This window comes from Carcharodon carcharias, chromosome 10, assembly GCF_017639515.1.
Source record: "Carcharodon carcharias isolate sCarCar2 chromosome 10, sCarCar2.pri, whole genome shotgun sequence".
NCBI lineage: Eukaryota > Metazoa > Chordata > Chondrichthyes > Lamniformes > Lamnidae > Carcharodon > Carcharodon carcharias.
Window position 1 is genome coordinate 67,147,121 of NC_054476.1, and position 20,920 is coordinate 67,168,040.

The window sequence follows — 20,920 nt, forward strand, 5'->3', positions numbered from 1 at the left end:
TAAACTAGATGGTAACAAAGCTGTGAGTAAGGTGTTCAAGAAGACCACTGAAGTAGACAGTTTTTTTGGTAGCACCTCTTAAACCTGCAACCTTCACCACCTGCAAGGACAAGGGCAGCAGCTGCTTTGGAACATCATCATCTCCAAGTTCTTCTTCAAGTCATGCACCATTCTGACATGAATGGATATCATTGTTCACCATTGCTGGGTAAAAATCCTGGAACTCCCTCCCTAACTGCACTGTGGGAACATTCCACCACATGTACTCTAGTGACTCAAGAACACAGCTCACCACCACCTTCTCGAGGGCAACTAGAGCTATTCTATTCAATGAAATGTATAATGCAGTTTATGAAGGAGATTTTCCTGTTCCAATTTTTAAAGTTGGTAATAGATTAAGGAAAACCACTCAAAGAAAAGAAACACAAATATAAAATACACTGCGTACGTGCGCATGCACACTGACACACAAAAAAACACACACACACAAACATACACACACAAACATACACACACACACATACACACACACACACACACACACACACACACACATCTATATATTGCTTTTCGTATGCTGAAGGTCAAGCCTGGGTTATGACATGCTGAGGCCTTAAGCTATGTCAAGTTTAAGAGGTCCCTACAATAAAAATAATACTTTACTATTCTCACAGAAAGGACAGTGAAAATATAAATATGAAAGCTTTATATTTGCATATATACAAAGGCAAAGGCACAAAGAAAATATTATAATCTAACTAAAACATTTCATACAACATATCCGTTTGCATTATATAATACATTCAAATTAAAATATGTTCATGATTTCTTAATTATTATATATGAAAACTTTTTATCAACACCAACAGAAAAGCTGTTACACAAAGCAGCAGCTTACTAAATGGAAGCAGTAATACAACCTGCAGTGTGTCTGTTTGCACATCACATGAAGTTAAACATTTAAAACATTGTCTTTCATGATTTTTGGAGAGCAAAGTCATCGTTGATGTCCTCAAATGTTAAGCTGTGAAGTTTATCACTTTTGAAGTACATAATGCTTAGGGCACAAACCTTTCCTTGCAGCATTGTTGACCGCAGTTCATTCTTGATGTTTTTTAGTCATGAAAATGATCTTTCACCTGAGCAGTTTTTTATCATTAGACTCAAAAAGAGCCACAATATTGCTATCATATTAGGGAAAGCCAACTAAACCTTATCTTGGATGATGACTTGATACAGGTCCTGGTGGCATAAAGTTCCTTTATCTGAATAATTTTCCTTGATATAAGCATGGAAGAGCTTTATTTCTCCAACAAGGTTAACATCAACATCATCAGGGTAGTCTTTCATCAGAAGTTTTGTACTTTCACACAGCTGTTTTTCAACCAAAACAAAAAATTGTTTGCAACTTTTTCATATTATTGCTCTTTTCTTCAAGTTGGTTTCAAATGCATCCATCATAGGAATAAAGGATTTCAGTCGAAACTTGACACTTGGAGAAAGCATTTCATCAGCATTTGGTGCATCACCATCATTGACTTGTTTTTTCTCATTCCTTTCCTTTTACTTGCAGTCTACATCAGGTAGGTTTTCTTTTAGATTTGAGTTCAATTTCATCAAAACTTCCTCGGGTTTCTGTCAAGAAGTGAGACAGTGACTTAGTTTTGCACATTTGGCTATTTGTGGATCCTGTAGGGCCTGGCTGGTTTTGTGGAACTGGTCTAACAAATGATTCCAAAGTTCTAACATGAACACAAACTCATATTCCTCCATTTTCTCCTGCAGAATGCCAGCTTCTCTCCTTGTATCACCTATGTCATTGTCATTAGTATGAAGATGAAGAAAAGCATCCATAATTGAACCATAACTCTGAGCTATGGCTGAAGTAGACTTTGCATGTGCCTCCCACCTAGCGTCAGAGAGATGTTTTGGTATTAGAATCAGGACCCAAAAATGATTTGAGTACTGTCCAGCATTTTATAGAGGCAGAGAGGAATGTGGATAATTGTTGCACAACAGTGAACAAATTTATTACACATAGGCAGCTGCAGCACGGCTAACAAGATTCAGTGAATGTTCAGCACATGGAATACATATATATAGCATATCTATTTTTCTCTTGCTGCATGCCATTATACCTTGCTGCCATGTTAGCTGCATTGTCATGTCACTGTCCTCTGCACTTACTGAAGTCAATGTTGCAGTCATCGCTTAGATAATCCAGCACCATATTGGCCATGTTTTCACCACTATGGTTTTCTAATTAAAGGGAAGTTAGAAAGCGTTCAATGGGAAAACCATCACTGGGTGACACAAATCTTACAATAACAGTTAGTTGATCAACATTTAAAAGATCTGGTGTCGAGTTGACGACAAACTGAAGTATCTTGTTTTTCTCCAGTCATCCAAAATAGATCCTCTTACTTTTTCAGCCATAAGCTGGATGAGTTCATCACATATTATTTTAGACAAATATGAAGGCTTCCCAGATCCACTGCTTGCATTATGTTTTATATGGCTGGCAAGGAATGGATCAAACTTAGCAATAAGTTGCATCAAGCCAAGAAGGTTCCCGTTATGTGGCGAGCCAAACTTTTCATAGCATCCCCTTAAATCTAGTCCACATTCTGCTAATGTGCACATAGCTGCAATTACACATTCAAGTACATGCCTCCAGTACTCTTGCTCCTCCAGGTGTGAATCCAAGGTTAACCCACTTTGCCTCATCATATGTGTAAGCAAAGCTTTTCTATGATACTCAGAGTTCTCACGATTTTGAATTCCAACAGGGTTTCGCCAGTCATTAAACCCATCACTAGCCAGTGCTGTCAATGATGTTGAGAAGAGTTTGCAGACAAAACAGTAAACACAACCGGTTGTTGGAGAAGATACTAACCGCTCTTGATTGTATTTTTCACCATTAACTTGTGTTGAATGAACTAGACCCATTGAACAATATATAATTTGGTTTTTGAATGACCACTTTGATTCCTCAAATGGGCCGTCCCAGTATTGACAGTCTGAGGGACCTTTCTGTGTCCAGAATGAAACATCATTCTCAACCAAAACAATCCAGAGACCAAGATCATTGGACTTTGTGCATCTATATCCTTCAGCTGGGATTTCAGACTCTGTAACACTCTTAGGTGTAGTAGTCACATTTACATCTATATGATCTATCTTAGTAGAAGAAGTGGATGCTTGTGTTTGCTGTGGGCTTGGCTGACTCTCTAGAGTATGCGGTCCCTCATTTTTTTGCAGTGAAATAACTGTCAACTTTAGGTAATTGTTTTATCTACCCTTCAAGCTGCTGCTTCTTTCTCTTCTGAATCCATCTGCTTTCAAAAGCTTTTTTCATTTTTAACAGGCGCCTCTATAATAATGAGACAATTAAACCTGAGACAAATTCTTTGAACTCAATCCTTTATGTTTACATGTAAAGCAGAAGGAAAAAATACAATACTTATATTTCAATAATATATATTTACCTGGTATCAAGGAGAGAAGGGTCCTGCACAAAATTTTCTGAAGAGAACTGTATCACTGATTATGACTGCATTACGTGAAAATTTTCACACTTTATTAGTCTTTAGAATTTAATTTGAAGGAAGACGTTTCAAAATAAAAAAATCTTTTGTATTTATTATTGCCTTGAATAAGTCATATAAGGCACTTTTATTTCGTGATCGAAGCATCTAAATGGATCATGTGACTGTCAGAGGTCAGGGGAAAGAGCAGCACTGTGAATATGAATTATAGTTATTTCTGCGCAGATTTATAAACTCAATATGACAAAGAATTGTGTAGCCATATAAATACATTTTTGTCATACCAGAACCAAAATGTTCATTTTAGAGTCTTTTTTTTCCCGGTTCCTTTATTTTTCAGCTGATTGAAGCTTAGTTTTTTTTTTTGACATGTTTAGAGGCCCCTCAAAATGTGAGGCCCTAAGAAGCTTACTTAGCTTATGTGTAAATCCGGCACTGCTGAAATTCTACCAAAGCAATTCACAACCAATGAATAATTTTTCAAATGCAGTCTCTGTTATCATGCAGGGAATTATAGTGATCAATTTGTGCAACATGAGCTCCCACAAGTAACAAATGAGGCATGTGAGCAGTTAGTTGGTTTTAGAAGTATTGATTGAAGAGTTAATGCTTGTGTGAGCACCAGGATAATTCCCAGGTTTTCTTTAAATAATGCTTTGGTGATCTTTAACATCCACCTGAACAGGTAGATGGGGTTTAATGTCTCATCCAGAAGATGACTCCTTCAACAGTAGAAGACTCCCTTAGTCCTGTACTGGGCTTTAGCTTTGGTTATTTGCTCAGATCCTGGAGTGGGGCTTGAAAACACAACCTCTGACCTCTAAAACGAGCCAACCTGAAACTTTAAGAAACTTTAACTCAATTTATTTAGGCTAAACATAGACTGATATCTTTAAGTTGATTGGCTGCTGACTGATTATGTGGTAAGCGAGTTACGGAGGAACATGGGTGGAGGGATAAGGTTCGGTGTACAATATAGAATAAAGACTGAATAGAGAGATGAAAAGGTGTATGTGGAAGGTGATAATTCCTGAGAGAAGCTTTTGTTTTGAAAATCTACCCTGTAGGATGGAGGGAAGACTGAGAAAGGTAAGGATTTCCACAGTTTTGAGACCCTGGGCAATAATAAAATGGACCAGTAGTCCCCACTACATACTGCTTTAATCATTCTCATCTGGGTTAATGAGCTGGGAAACTTCCTGGTGTCCACTATGTCTGTTTTTAAGCTGCTCCCACGAGCAGGGGTCAAATATACCTGGCTGAAGTCAGCAGGATTCGTAGACATATGACATAGATTGACATATCGAGATAGCAGTGATGCCAGTCAGTTCCTAACAGCATCTTAAGTAAAGAAGCTGCTACACTTTTCCCTTTTAGCTTGAAGCAGGTCTGAAGAGGATTAGGATTTGAAGAGGCCTGAATGATAAATCCTTTACTTTCCTTTGTGGAGTCAAGGAGCAGTTTTCTACAAAGAATGTTTAATACCACCCCTCCCCTGCGCTGGATGCTCCCCTTGACTGTGTCACTTGCAAGAATCTCCCAGAAACATATCCACACCAACCCCAACCCCATCAATTTGCAGGCTGGCAGGAACTGTATGTTTTGTGAGGATGGAAGCATTCTGCGTGGAATGAGTGCGCAGTGGAACTTCAGTGTCACAATAAGGCTAAGCAATTAAAATCAATGTGGCTTCAAGCTGCTGCTGGCTGGCTTAGTTAATTAACTAGTACAGTTTCCAGTTGCTAACCCACTGGGCAGTTAAAATTAAGTTATTATATTAACTCCTTTGTATAATTCTTACATAGAATTACAGTCCAAATTGCTATTTGCTAGTGGTAGATGTCTGGAGGATTTTCACTACTATTTTATTTATTGGGGTGAAGCAACAGTTTGAAAGGGTCCTTGTACCAATTGAATGTTCCTTCTTCCACCTTACCTTAGACTTATCCATGTTAAAATATGTTGTCCCGTCTTCATCTCACTCACTTAATTTATCTACATTCCTTTGGTAACTGGGGAGAATTTTCTCCCCGTCGGTGGGGGGTGGGGGTGGGGAGGGGGGTTGGAGATGGGGGGAGCTGAGCAGGAGTGGGCAGGCTGCGATTGGCTGCATGCCACCATTTTGCATGGGTGGGCCAACTATGGCCTGCCTAGTGTGACGCACACCCAGAAGTGCTCAGTGGTCCCTGTGCGGGCAGGGGGAGTAGGCTGAGTCGGGACCTGTGCTCTTTTGCGCGCATGCTGGGACTTGTCAATGAACTTTAATTTTAAAAATTGTTTAATTTACAAACCCTTCATGAAACCTCATCCCAACCTTAAGGCTGGACAAGCAGCTCAGTTAATAACTTTAATTAGTTTTTAAATGGCTTTAACAGGCAATTGACAGTTCGGTGGGCTCCGCTGCGTATCCACCAAACTGAAGATCTGAATGACATGCGGTGACATCGGGACGCCTGCCCCTGCATGCTGACCCGAAGATTCTGGCCATCAGATATCCTCTGCACTTGAAGTACAGAGGATTTTATTTCTGAACAGTACGAGCATAGAGTTGAACCCTGTGTAATTCCAGCCACCATTGTGCAGTCTGTAGATAGATGAATGTGAATGATTGGTCATAATGCCATTCATATGGTTTTCTATCCCTTTCTGCCTGTCCAACGCTAATCCCTTTGTCTGCCCAAATAAGCCCTGTGTTCAGGCACTGACCTCCAAATAGAAATCAGTTTAAAGAAACTGGTATTGAGAATGTAACATTGGACTTTACGAAAACTTGATTCTTTTATAAGTTGTTGTCCTATTGCAACTCAGGTATTTGAGGAGCATTTGTGTCAAATGCACTTTTCTGCATTCCTTCCATTGTGTCACAACACCTTTTCCACTGGGAATTCTGGTTCACATCCTCCCTGGTCTTTCACATACGTCTTTCTCTGCAGTGTCTTTACTTTTCAACAGTATTCCCAAATCTACCATTCTTGCAACCTAATTTGGCCAGCTGTCAAACCTTTGTCAGAACCCTTTCAGCATATAAAAAAAATTACACCAACCATAGTTTAATCACTAAACACCGTGTGTGTGTGCATTTGCCTACTATTTTCTGCTGTGTCAAAAGTATGTGAAGTTTGATCCTCTAGTCTTAATTTGGTACTCAGTCTAAACACTATCTCAGTGACAGGACAAAAACAGAATTACCTGGAAAAACTCAGCAGGTCTGGCAGCATCGGCGGAGAAGAAAAGAGTTGACGTTTCGAGTCCTCATGACCCTTCGACAGAACTTGAGTTCGAGTCCAAGAAAGAGTTGAAATATAAGCTGGTTTAAGGTGTGTGTGTGGGGGGCGGAGAGATAGAGAGACAGAGAGGTGGAGGGGGGGAGTTGTGGTTGTAGGGACAAACAAGCAGTGATAGAAGCAGATCATCAAAAGATGTCAACGACAGTAGTACAATAGAACACATAGGTGTTAAAGTTAAAGTTGGTGATATTATCTAAACGAGTGTGCTAATTAAGAATGGATGGTAGGGCACTCAAGGTATAGCTCTAGTGGGGTTTTTTTTTATAATGGAAATAGGTGGGAAAAGGAAAATCTTTATAATTTATTGGAAAAAAAAAGGGAAGGGGGAAACAGAAAGGGGGTGGGGATGGGGGAGGGAGCTCACGACCTAAAGTTGTTGAATTCAATATTCAGTCCGGAAGGCTGTAAAGTCCCTAGTCGGAAGATGAGGTGTTGTTCCTCCAGTTTGCGTTGGGCTTCACTGGAACAATGCAGCAAGCCAAGGACAGACATGTGGGCAAGAGAGCAGGGTGGAGTGTTAAAATGGCAAGCGACAGGGAGGTTTGGGTCATTCTTGCGGACAGACCGCAGGTGTTTTGCAAAGCGGTCGCCCAGTTTACGTTTGGTCTCTCCAATGTAGAGGAGACCACATTGGGAGCAACGAATGCAGTAGACTAAGTTGGGGGAAATGCAAGTGAAATGCTGCTTCACTTGAAAGGAGTGTTTGGGTCCTTGGACGGTGAGGAGAGAGGAAGTGAAGGGGCAGGTGTTGCATCTTTTGCGTGGGCATGGGGTGGTGCCATAGGAGGGGGTTGAGGAGTAGGGGGTGATGGAGGAGTGGACCAGGGTGTCCCGGAGGGAGCGATCCCTACGGAATGCCGATAAGGGGGGTGAAGGGAAGATGTGTTTGGTGGTGGCATCGTGCTGGAGTTGGCGGAAATGGCGGAGGATGATCCTTTGAATGCGGAGGCTGGTGGGGTGATAAGTGAGGACAAGGGGGACCCTATCATGTTTCTGGGAGGGGGGAGAAGGCGTGAGGGCGGATGCGCGGGAGATGGGCCGGACACGGTTGAGGGCCTTGTCAACGACCGTGGGTGGAAAACCTCGGTTAAGGAAGAAGGAGGACATGTCAGAGGAACTGTTTTTGAATGTAGCATCATCGGAACAGATGCAACGGAGGCGAAGGAACTGAGAGAATGGGATGGAGTCCTTACAGGAAGCGGGGTGTGAGGAGCTGTAGTCGAGATAGCTGTGGGAGTCGGTGGGTTTGTAATGGATATTGGTGGACAGTCTATCACCAGAGATTGAGACAGAGAGGTCAAGGAAGGGAAGGGAAGTGTCAGAGATGGACCACGTGAAAATGATGGAGGGGTGGAGATTGGAAGCAAAATTAATAAATTTTTCCAAGTCCTGACGAGAGCATGAAGCGGCACCGAAGTAATCATCGATGTACCGGAGAAAGAATTGTGGAAGGGGGCCGGAGTAGGACTGCAACAAGGAATGTTCCACATACTCCATAAAGAGACAGGCATAGCTGGGGCCCATGCGGGTACCCATAGCCACACCTTTTATTTGGAGGAAGTGAGAGGAGTTGAAGGAGAAATTGTTCAGCGTGAGAACAAGTTCAGCCAGACGGAGGAGAGCAGTGGTGGATGGGGATTGTTCGGGCCTTTGTTCGAGGAAGAAGCTAAGGGCCCTCAGACCATCCTGGTGGGGGATGGAGGTGTAGAGGGATTGGACGTCCCTGGTGAAGAGGAAGCGGTTGGGGCCAGGGAACTGGAAATTGTTGATGTGACGTAAGGTGTCAGAGGAATCACGGATGTAGGTGGGAAGGGACTGGACAAGGGGAGCGAGAAGGGAGTCAAGATAACGAGAAATGAGTTCTGTGGGGCAGGAGCAAGCTGAGACGATCGGTCTACCCGGGCAGTTCTGTTTGTGGATTTTGGGTAGGAGATAGAAGCGGGCCATCCGAGGTTGGGCAACTGTCAGGTTGGAAGCTGTGGGAGGGAGATCCCCAGAGGAGATGAGGTCAGTGACAGTCCTGGAAACAATGGCTTGATGTTCAGTGGTGGGGTCATGGTCCAAGGAGAGGTGGGAGGAAGTGTCTGCGAGTTGACGCTCAGCCTCCGCGAGGTAGAGGTCAGTGCGCCAGACAACAACAGCACCACCCTTGTCAGCGGGTTTGATGACAATGTCAGGGTTGGACCTGAGAGAATGGAGTGCAGTAAGTTCAGAGAGAGACAGGTTAGAATGGGTGAGAGGAGCAGAGAAATTGAGACGACTAATGTTGCGCCGACAGTTCTCAATGAAAAGATCGAGAGAAGGTAAGAATCCAGAGGGAGGGGTCCAGGTGGAGGGAGAATATTGGAGATGGGTAAAAGGATCCGTTGAACTGGGAGAGGACTCCTGCCCAAAGAAGTGAGCCCGGAGACGAAGACGGCGGAAGAAGAGTTCAGTATCATGCCGAGCCCAAAATTCATTGAGGTGAGGGCGTAAGGGTATGAAACTAAGTCCTTTGCTGAGCACTGAACGTTCAGCGTCGGAGAGGGGAAGGTCAGGGGGTATAGTGAATACACGGCTGGGGTTGGGATTGGAAGAAAGGGTAGGGACGGAGGGACAGGCAGGGGTGGAGGGTCCTGGATGGGTGTTGGTGTCGATGAGTTGTTGCAGCTTGCGTTCCTTAGCACTTGAGAGAAAGAGAAAAAGTTTCTTGAGGCGTCGGATGAGCCGAAGGATAAAATGAAACTGGGGGCACGCGCAGCTTTGAAAAAGGGTACGGCGGTGCTGCTGGAGGGAGAGGTTGAGTGTGTTCATATGGCGGCGCATGGCACTGAGTGTGGATTTCAGAATGTGACGGGAACAGCAGTCCGAGAAACGTTTTATGTCCCGGAGATACCTGTAATCCTGGGTGGGTTCGAAACATGAGGGGTGGAATTTCAGTTGAAATCCACGTGTTTTTATCTCAGTGACAGGGTCTATCTTAGTTAAGAATTGGGAGGGAGGGAAGGAACGATGCTGTGTTCTACAAAATGTTGAGACAGATGCTGCACAGCCAAATGTTGATCTGGCAACTCACCCTAGTTCTCTAACTATTGGCACCATCTATGGATTACCTTGCAAGGATTTTGAGAGATTCTTTATTGTAGAGGAGAAGAGACATGAAGTCTGGAGAGTCCCACCATCTACCACACATCTTTTCTGGTTATTATGGACTTACTCTCTTTTAAGATGTATAGAAGAAGTAACAAGTTAAGGTAATTTGCAGTTAGATATTAATATTGGGATTCATCCTAGTGTGGATGTGGAGTGCGTTCAACATGAGAAGGGAGAGTTCTTTTCAGCTGAATACCTTTAGGGATATGTGTGAAGGAACACTTCAGGAAAAGGTTAGAGACAAAAAGAGCATCCTACTTCCTCCTGGGGATTCATGAAAAGGTTTGCAAGTACTTTTAGACTGTGCATGTGGCAATTACAACAGGCAGGCTTGTTAAGTATAGTACAGTAATGTAATGTTACTGAGAAATGAGATCTGAGAACCCATGTGTGTTTGGGGCTCCCTGGGGATCACAATTTAGTTGTGCTTTATTGCATTTGCAAACAAGAAATTTGAGCAATTTTCTGAGGTATGTTGATTATTTGGTCAGAACTTAATTGTTTTTGAAATTTAATTTCAATTAAAGCTGGGTTACAGTTAATGCATTGAGTCAGTGAATTCTCTTCATTTTAATTCATATCAGTTGCGCACATGTCAACTACTTGGTTGAAGTGGCCATTCGAACAATGATGGACAGGGACAGACAGCTAGCTTGTCCCATGCAATTGTGATGCCTGTGCATTGCAATATGTGCACTCTTGTTACGATTCCCGTAGGGTAATAAAAACTTTCCCAAACAACCCAACAGAAGGAACCGATGAACAACATTTCACTTTTTAAAACTTTTACTGTAACAAACAAACCAAAATAAACATAATTCAAATAATTAGCAGGCAAATGACTTCAAACAGAAACATAATTTCACTTTAAACTGATACTCCAAATACTTCTGGCACACAAGTAGGATCAAGGGTAATCCCAAAGTTTCTCCAGTTCTGCAGCAGAGTTTTTTTACTCCTTGCCAAGCCAGGTCGAATCTTCCAAGGGCCTTCGCCAACCACTCCACTCAGTCTGAGTTTTCCAGATATAGTTATCACTAGCAGGGCACACCTTGATGAATCTCCTCTCCCATCTCAGTCCTAAAAACATAGATTTCCAGAGACTCCTTTGTTTAAGTTCTTGAATAAACTCTGTCAAACAGTCTAGCTGGCCCTGGTAAAACTGTCTATTCCACAGATAGGTTCTTCTTCTTCTGCTACCAAGAAATTACGTGCGAGAACTCTCCTTACTCCTTCACCGGCAGATCTGTCTCAACCCGTGTTCAGCAGACAGCACAACAAGCTGAAACCTGATATCCCGAAATAGCTTTTATTAGCCTCTTTTCTTTCAGCTTCCATCCCCATTGCAACATTAGCCATAACTCAACTTCTTAGAAGCCTAATGACCTCATACCCAGGAAATGATCAATTCTCCCAGAACTTAAGGCGGGATTTTCTGCGCCACTTGTGTCGGGCATCATGGCGGTGTGAGCAGACAATATGGTGGGAAGGCCAAAAATCAGTTGCATGACCTCGTGAAACTAGTTTGCAATCATCTGCTTTGCCTGTTAATGGCGGGCAGCATTTCCTACCGCTGCAGGTCAGGAACTTCATTGTAATATATCTTTATAAGCCCAGATCACCGGAATCATCTGCCCACGCTGGATCATCCAAGCACATCACAGCGCCGACATGTTTCACAACAGCATATATAAAGCGTGCACCTGGCGGGCTGCACTTCGTAAGGAACTCGGAGGTGAGTGCACAGTAACGTTGTGCAGTGCTCACGAGGGTCACCTGTTGGACCTCAAGGTTGAGGCGCTATGCATTCAGGTGTGGGCAGCACTCGCAAGTCGCATTTTCCTGTTGGCTGACAGTGCGTTGCCGGGGCAAGGGCTGCACTGCAGTGAGGCGAGTTGGGAGGGTTCAAGGGCTGCACTACGGTTGGGGCAAGTTGGTGGATGGGGAAAGGGCTGCACAGCGGTTGATAGTAGCACACAAACACGTGCAGGAGGTGGGGGAATATGTTAAGCAGCCTTCAGACTTAACTAAGAGAGGTTCTCGGTGCACCCAAGTGAATCATGTGACTGTCTCTTTCATCCTACAGGAGGAGTACATCAGGATCATGGAGCCTGGTGAACAAGCTGTATACCTCATGGCATTCAGAGAGTGGAGACGAAGGAGACGAGCAATGGAGGTGCCTGGCTGGACAGAGGCAGGAGCAGCATGCTCTGGAAGAGCACGCCGCTGAAGAGTCACAGTGAGCTTCGCTGGTCGGTGCCTAGCTAGACCCAGAGTCTATGGTTGGTGCTTGTCATTCTTTGAGATAACTGAGAACCAGTGTTGCCGAAGACTGCACATGTCCAGGGAACTGGTTGGTCACATCTGCCACCTGCTGCAGGATTTGGTGCCACGGGGACTTGGAGGGCATCCAGTGACTGTGGCATTCAATTTTTATGCCAGTGGCTCCTTTCAGGTCTCCACAGGTGACCTCTATGGGATCTCTCAAGCCTCCACCATATCTTCGTGAAGGCACATAACTGTGCATTTCACCTGGGATCAGGAAAGCCAGGATGCAAGAGCGCTGGGATTTTCCCAGATTCTGGTTTTCCACAGGTACAGAGTGCCATTGACTACACTCACATGGTGCTCATATGTGCTTGGCAACAAGCGGTCAACACCACAAGGGCTTCCACATGCTGTAAGTTCAGCTGGTGTGCGACCACCACAAACTCATCCTACAGGTCTGCATACGATTCCCAGGGAGTGTCCACGACTCCTACATTTTCAATAGGTCTCAGATCCCTGAGGTCTTCCAAGGTCCACAGAGGCTGCAGGATTGGCTACTCAGGGACAAGGGCTACCCGCAGAGGATGTGGCTGATGACACCCGTGTGGCAGCCTCAGAACGCAGCAGAGCGAAGGTATAACAAGGCTCATGCAGCAACTCACAACTTGGTGGAGAAAACCATTGGAATGTTGAAAATGAGGCTCTGATGCCTGGACAGGTCTGGTGGAGCCCTGCAAAATAGTCCACAGAGGGTGTCATGCATCGTCATCTTCTGCTTCACCCTTTACAACCTGGCACTGCAACGGGGAGAGGAGTTGGCTGAGGCGGAGATGGAGGAGCTGCATGTCTCGTCTGATGAGGACGTTGTCAGGGATGAGGGTGAGGAGGTCCTCGAATACGAGGATGATGGCGGTGAGGCCATTGCACTGGCCAGATGAGGCAGTCCCACTCGGGAGGCCCTCATAGCTGCTAGATTTGTAGAGGATGATGACGACATGCAGTGAGGAGATCCCATAGATTCTTATATTGCATCTGTGAAAGTTTGACTTCGGTCTGGCTGATGGTACCTGGCTTGTGCTCTGTGAACAGGGTCATATCATGAAGATGCAGCGGGGAAACTTTAACTTCTCCTGATCCTATGGAATCCTTCATGAGCTGAACCCTTCAGGATCACACTGTCACTGGACACAGATGCTGATGAGATGGGGGACCAGCCGCATCTCAAAGGTGCTCGGAACACAGAGAGGGTGATGGAACTCTGTGCTGCCCAGCCAGGACATCCAGGCAGCAATGATAAGCTCTATCGAGGTGCAGCCATGACTGGTGTGACCAGTGACCAGTGAAGGCACCATCAACGTGCCGGGAAGGTTGCACTAAGTGCAGGGAAGAGGCCCTGGACTGAATCACCTGCTTTTATCTTGTGCAGGGACCAAGGTTTCAGATCTGAGTGACATGGACACTGCTCATCAGAACAAGGAGCAATAGTCAAGGCATTCTTGGGAGTTAATTAACAAAGTGAACATTATGTACAAGTGATTAACACCCATGCCCAAGCTGCACAACTACATCATCTTAACACTTTCTAACTCTGTTGCTTCATCTTGGTGCTCCTCCTACATCCACAGCGGAGGAGGAGGCAGCTTGCTGACTGGTATGGACTGTCTTTGATGACCTTGATGGGCATCCTTGGAGGGCTGAGACCTGCTTTCGTGGTCCTGCTGTGTGGCAGTGGCACCCTCCTGGGCCTATGTTGCTGGATTTGCTGGAGTCATAGGAAAAGGGGATTCGAATGGGCCGGATTATCCAGGTGTCACCTGGGTGAATGGCTTTGGGGTGTGCACCAGCTGATCCTCCTTCCTATGGGTGTCCAAGGGCTCCTGGCTAACTCCTTGAGGATAAGGGGAAGCTGGAGTGAGTTGGAGCTGCCCCACATCCCTCTTGACACTGTTGGAGGCCAACTATGGCGTCAGCGATGGAGTTCAGCCCACACAGTAGTGCAGGACCGATGTCCTGGACCAAGGTTCCCATGGCGGCTGCCATCCTACCAGTGTTTACCTTGTTGCGTTGGCATGTCGGCGCTATCACCTCAGACTGTAGGTGGACGGTCTCCTCCATCATGCCTTGTAATCTGAGGAATGCAGCAGACATCCCTTCCTGACGTTCCCAAGCTTGCCTTTGCAGCTCCAGCAACTGAGGTATGACCAAGTCCAGAGGCTTGCCATCTGACTTGGACTCAGCAGATTTCTGGTCTCCAGCAGTCTTCTGAGTGCTCGAAACTGGGAAGTGCCTGCCTCTGCTTGCTGTGGATTAGACATTGCGATGTGTCACCAGATTGTGACTATGAGGCTACTCTAAAGCTAGCTCCCACTGAGGTGTGTGTCTCTGCACTGGTGGAGGGAGTGGGTGAGCGCTGTGATGGGTCCTCTGAGGGTTTCAGCAGATTCCTCTTCTGAGATGTCTTCGGGGCTTGAGTCAAGAACGTGGGTCGTGCTCTTTCCCAGACGGGCCTACAAATGCAAGGAGAGATAATTAGTGCATGGCAATGGCCTGTGAAACAGGGCAATCGACTCACAGGATGGTTGTTGATGGATGTTGTACTGCTGGATCCTCACCGTCAGCACAGGAACAGTCCAGATCTTCACTGGCCAGCTGAATGTCTCTGTTTTCAAAGTCCGTGAGGACCTTGATCTCAGGCATTTCTCCACCAATCTGTGACCTCTCCCATTTGTTGTGTGCCAGCTTGTCCTACATGATTACAGATGGAGAGCGTGTAAACAGGATGCCTTGTCAAGCCAGATGATATGTATGCCTGGCATGTGTGGATGGTGAGTGGTCCCAAGGATGGAATGAATCCAATGAAGGCATGTGAGAGAGTGAATGGTTTAAACTGGCAGTGAGTGAGATCCCTGTGGATCTATGGGTTTGTGAGTGTATGAATTGTAAGTGATGAGAAGAGTGACTTACCCTGGCGAATCGGAGGAGTTCTTTCGGCACTGGGTGGTTGTCCTCTTTTGCAGGGTGTTGCCACCGCTGCCACCGCCTTTCGAACCTGATTGGTGATGTTGTTGCCCTCCTGTGGCCAGAGCTGGGGTAGAGGACATCATAGTGGGCCTCCATTGCATCCAAAAAGCATTCCAGGGATACATCACTGAATCAGGGGGCTGCAGACTTCTTGCCTTTTGGGGCCATGTCTTCTATGCAGCAGTCCTGGGCTGGAAGTACTGAGAGGTGTGCACATGCTACACTTTAAATATGGCACTCGGTCTGAAGAAGCAGCGAGGTAACGGTGTGGTGGGCGAATTGGAGACCGCCCACCAGCGAAGCGGTGTGTTTCCCAGGAATGCATGATTGATGAGGTGGGATTGGGACTATACAGTGTGAAAAGTTGCCATTGCAGCTGGCAGGTAAAAAGTTCTTTCTCCTGCCCACTACCACACTTCGTGCAAATCTGGGATGATTCTGCCTTTAGTTTCACTTTGGATTTAAAGGGACCTAGATTCCTCACACTCCCCACTGCTTCCAAAACCATGTGACCTTCTGGGGAGAAGCAAAACAAGATAAAATACCAGATCAACTTGATTTTAAAAATCTGGGAATTTTATCTCTTTTAGATGATCAAAACCAGTCCAGGAGATCATTCTTACCTCATGATACTGCATTATCTTTCCCTTATCCAAGGTGAACTCTGCCCAAGCCAGAAACAAGTCTAGCTCTTGCTTGAAGGAATTTATTGAATTGACATCCCACCATATCAGCTGGCAGCCTGTACCAGAGGTTCATTATTCTCTGCAAAAGGCCCACTTCCTAAAATATAGTTTAGATATGGCCTTACAACTTATGGACCCTTGTCCTCGTTAACCTTTTTATTTGGAATAAACTGTCTAATTGAACACAATCTGTCCCCTTCATCTTATAAACCTCAATCAGATCATCCTTCAATCTACAAGAAGTACCTCAATTCCTTTAGGGATTATTTATATCCAGCTATTTGAGTTTAATTTAGTTCCTTACTTCATTGTTATGGATATGTGGAATTGATTACTTGTAAGGGACAGTAAATGTTTAGGAAATAGAAATTATTTTAAGAAAAGCATTGAGGATTAACGAAGATAATTACAAATAGGTAACCCAGCACTGCAGAGAACATGAGGTCTGGGACTGTTACACCAAGGAGGGCAGCGTATCAGTTTTGCACTAAGAGAGTATTGAGTTGTCCAGTGTGCATCCTGGCTAAATCCCACAGATAACTGGCAAGCCATGCTGATTCTGGAATCTTTGGAATCTTTGGAAAACTGCTTCACACATTTTATCCTCTTCTCTTCATCCGTTACATGTGATACTTAGCAGAGTGCATAGGTTCAGGATATGGGATATTTGCCTCTTCCGATACCTCAATCACTCGTCCTGCTTCATACCAGCTAAGCAACTGCGATGAGTGACTCCGTGAAACTGAGCTGTCCATGTGTGTGATTTCTGCTTGGATTGATCTACCTGTTGTTGTTACATTCAAATGATGAGTGAAGGGATAGTGACAATGTCCCAGTGTTACAAAAGGCCCGTAACAGTGTGTATGCAATCTTTGCTGTCTGAACCTTTTCAGAAAAATGATTGACTGTGAGCTTCATTCACAACTAACAGGTTCCTAGCTAACAGAGCTGTACTATTCAATACCCCAAAAATAGCTGCTGGGACACTGTGTCTGTACTGTACATGTACAGGACATTCCTCTCAGTATTCGGGCTACAGATAGTCAATAGGAGGAGCAAAGGTCAGTACACTGAAAACGGGTCTCTACTTGGATCACAGTCTGTCCTTCTGGATTCCATTTGAAATTAAATATCTGACCAGAAGAACAATAGGGCACACTGATCTTGTAGGAGGAGGCACTGTGTGAACAAGTTGGATTTGCAACAACTGATATTTAGCCAGCTGGGAACAATTACTGAGGCTGACAGTGCGAGGGAGCCGAATTAAATCTAGTAGAGATACAGTCAGTTATTTGGCATTTTCTGGTGAATTTAGTGAGCTCAGTGGAGGAGGTGGATTAAAGTAACCTCCCCTTACCCACTGGAAATGTTACAATTAAATTTGTGAAGCACTTGGGGGTCATTCTGAAAGCTATATTTTATGATATGGGGTAAATTGTTTCGAAGTTATAACATTGCTCAAATGGAATATGCTGCAAGGAGGCAAAACATGTTAAAACCCTGGTGTAGAATTAATTTTCTTTAGCAACCATCCTGTCAATTGATTATATATCTTCACCTGTCATTGGAGTTGTTTTGCCTCCTCGCGACATATCCCATTTGACCAAATTTTTAATCCAGAAGAATATTGGTTCCACAAATAATCTGACAATGCATAATCTTCGAGGGAGAACATTACTTTTTAAAATTCGTTCTTGGGCTGTGGGTGGCACTGGCAAGTCTGGCATCTGTTACCCATTCCTAATTGCCCTCGAGAAGGTGAAGGTTGGCCTCCTACTGGAACTTCTGCAGCCTGTGTGGTTCTGGTGCTCCCACAATACTATTAGGTAGGGAGTTCCAAGATTTTGATCCAGCAGCAATGGACGAAAGATGATATATGGCCAAATCGGGCATGTGACTTGGAAGGAAATTTGAGGGTGATGTATTTTTCCTTGTACCTGTTACCTTTGACTTTTTAGGTGGTAGTGCTAAAGGGTTCGGGAAGAATTGCCCAAGAAGCCTTGGTGAGTTGCTATAGTGCATGGTTAGTGATAGAGGAAGTCAATACTTAAGCCAGTGGAGAAAATAATTTCCCTCATTTGCTATCCTTCCATCTGCAATTGCTGGCACAGGGCTGTTTTGTTCTCTGCAAATTTAGTGGCAGATTGTGATTGATATTTACAGAAAATGAATAGAGATGAACATGGAAATAAAAGCAGAAAGTGCTGGAAATGCTCAACAGTTCAGGCAGTCCCTGTGGAGACAGAAATTGAGTTAACGTTTCAGATCTGTGGCCTTTCATAAGTACTGTTCCTACCAGAAGAATGATCCCTCAGTTCAGATACTGGAAAGCCTGTAGAATTGTGTTCAGCAAGGGTTGACACCTTCAAGAGAAAAGTGAAAACTTCGTTGGAAAGGGAGGAAAAATTTTCAGATGTGCTGCTAAAAGAAAAAAAAAGTCATTATTGGAGAGCAAGCCACTGCAGTGAGATAAAGGCATCAATGCAGCAATGATTAAAGGCACAGGACTGAGGCACAGTCAGGCAGCTAGATGATAAAAAAAGGCTAGGGTGTCTCGTGCTCACAGATTCCTGATCCTGGATGGAGTGTTTTATCTCTAATACAAGATACAAAAGGCAAAATCCTGCAGATGTTGGATATCTGAAACAAAAGCAGAAAATGCTAGAAATGGTTAGGCCACAGATGGAGTACTGCATGCAGTTCTGGTCACCACATTAGAAGAAGGATGTGATTGCACTGGAGAGGGTGCAGAGGAGATTCACCAGGATGCTGCCTGGGGTGGAGGGTCTGAGCCATGAGGAAAGATTGGTTAGGCTGGTGTTGTTTTCCTTGGAACAGCGAAGGTTGAGGAGGGACCTGATAGAGGTATATAAGATTATGAGGGGCATAGATAGGATAAATAGGAAGGCACTTTTTCCATTTGTAGAGGGGTCAATAACCAGGAGGTATAGATAAAGATAAAAGGGAGAAGACAATGAGGAGAGTTGAGGAGAAATTTTTTCATCCAGAGTGTGGTGGGAGTCTGGAACTCACTGCCTGAAAGGATGGTTGAGTCAAAAACTCTTGAAACATTTAAGAAATATTTAGATATTCACTTGCATTGCTATAGCCTCTGGGAAAATAGGATTAGTGTTATCAGATCTTTGTTGTCCGGTGTGGACATGTGCCGAATGGCCTCCTTCTGTGTGTAAACGCTCAGCAGGTCAGACAGGTCATGATGTGAGGCACTGGCAGCAGATTTTTTAATGAACTCAACTTTACTGAGGGTAGAATGTGGGAAGCCACCCAGGAGCATGTTGGGCATGAACGAGGGTTTCAGTAGCAGATGCCGTGAGGCAGGGGCCATGTTACGGAATTGACAATAGGCGGTCTTAGTGATGGTGTGGATATTTGTCAGATATGATCCCAAGGTTGCAAGTCCAGTTTAGTCTCAAACAGATGCCAGGGAGAGGGATGGAGTCAGTAGCTCAGGAACAGAGTTTGGATTGAGGACTGAGGTCAACATTTTAAATATCTTGATCAGATCATCTTGCTACCTAGGGGGTGTCCAAGTCATTTTTACGAAACTTGTCCTTATAACTCACCTTCTAAGCCACAAAATCATTGCGAGATTCCGCAGTGGGTGATGTAATCATAGTTGTGCCTTCGAGTCCTAACTCTTACACACTTTCCAATATGGCTCACTGGATAATGACCAGGAGCTGAAATCCTAGCAGATTGTTTTCCTTTTCTAGTCCAGGGTCAGTTTAGTCTTTTCCCAACTGCTACCCTGACTGAGCACAAATCAAAGGACCTGCCACCTTCTGGGTCTGTATGATTCAGAACCACACCAAGAATACACTTAGTCATGAAGTTATTAGAGACACAAAAAACATCTATAATGAAACTTTTAATTACCCTTTTATGTGAGGGATTAAAAAGCAGGTTAATAACCAAAGAAAACACCAGCCTGAATTTTTCAGTTGTCAGGCGCACATGATCAGTGGACCTGGGAGCGGATGGGAAATGGGCCTCTGGTCGCGATCGGCCCCCAACTGTGATTCGACGCTGGCTGGCCAATTAATGGGCAGTCAGCGTGAAACGCATGCTGAAATGCTCAGCGCTGCTGGGATGGGGGCGAGAAGAGGGCAGGTGTTGACGTAACTGAGGACTTCGAGAGAGCTCCCCGAAGGCAGACAGCTGCCCCAGAGAGCTTCAGACCTCCACAGACTAAAGGACAAAATGCTGCAAAATATGTCCATTCAGCACAATCAAGCACCTGAAAGCATACCTCATTAAAAAAAACCAGTACCCAGATATCTCTATTTATTTTATTTCCCCATGGAGGTTACATCCTGCCCCGGATCGAGGCTTGAGTAAAAATGTGAATGCCACCTTGGAGAATGGCCAGTCTCTCAACCGTAAATGTGGATGGGCCACGTAAAACTGCAGTTGATTGCATTGTTAATGAGCTTAATTGCCCATTTAATTGTCGGCAGGCGTTCTTCCGACTGCTGCACGCGTCTGCTGAACGAAATATTGTGCAAGTGCAGGATGACATCGCCACGCTCACCCAACGTCAACTCATGCTATTTCACATCTGTTTGGGTTGGGTGCACACCCGTCCGTAGGACATAAAATTCTGGCCACTGTGAACATGCATTGACTAATATTATGCTGATAAGCAAACTTTAATAGAGAGAATAATAAAACAAATCAGATCTTAAATAGCAATATGCACTTGGATTTCAAACATTCCCTCCCCCTTGCTGAAATCATTTTTATTTTCAGAAATTGTACAGTTCTTGCCTCCCCCTTCTGTCTCCTTTTTCCTGAAGGCATTTAATCTTCATGGTTTACTAACCTTAACAGGTAGAAGCTGCATTTGCAGACATCATTTGGCCCGTGGAAGAATAGCAGGCCTGCCAATTTGTAGGCCTTGAATTCTCTACGGGCCCCTGCAGACCAATTCATTTCCCCTTGGCATGCTGTAGCTTTG

At 44.6% G+C, this 20,920-nt stretch overlaps 1 protein-coding gene across 1 annotated transcript in view; it reads left to right on the forward strand.

The window, feature by feature from the left end:
- Nucleotides 1-20,920, forward strand: part of LOC121282841 (von Willebrand factor C and EGF domain-containing protein-like) — a 159,605-nt gene that overhangs the window by 34,476 nt on the left and 104,209 nt on the right. The gene's annotated exons all lie outside the window — the stretch shown is intronic.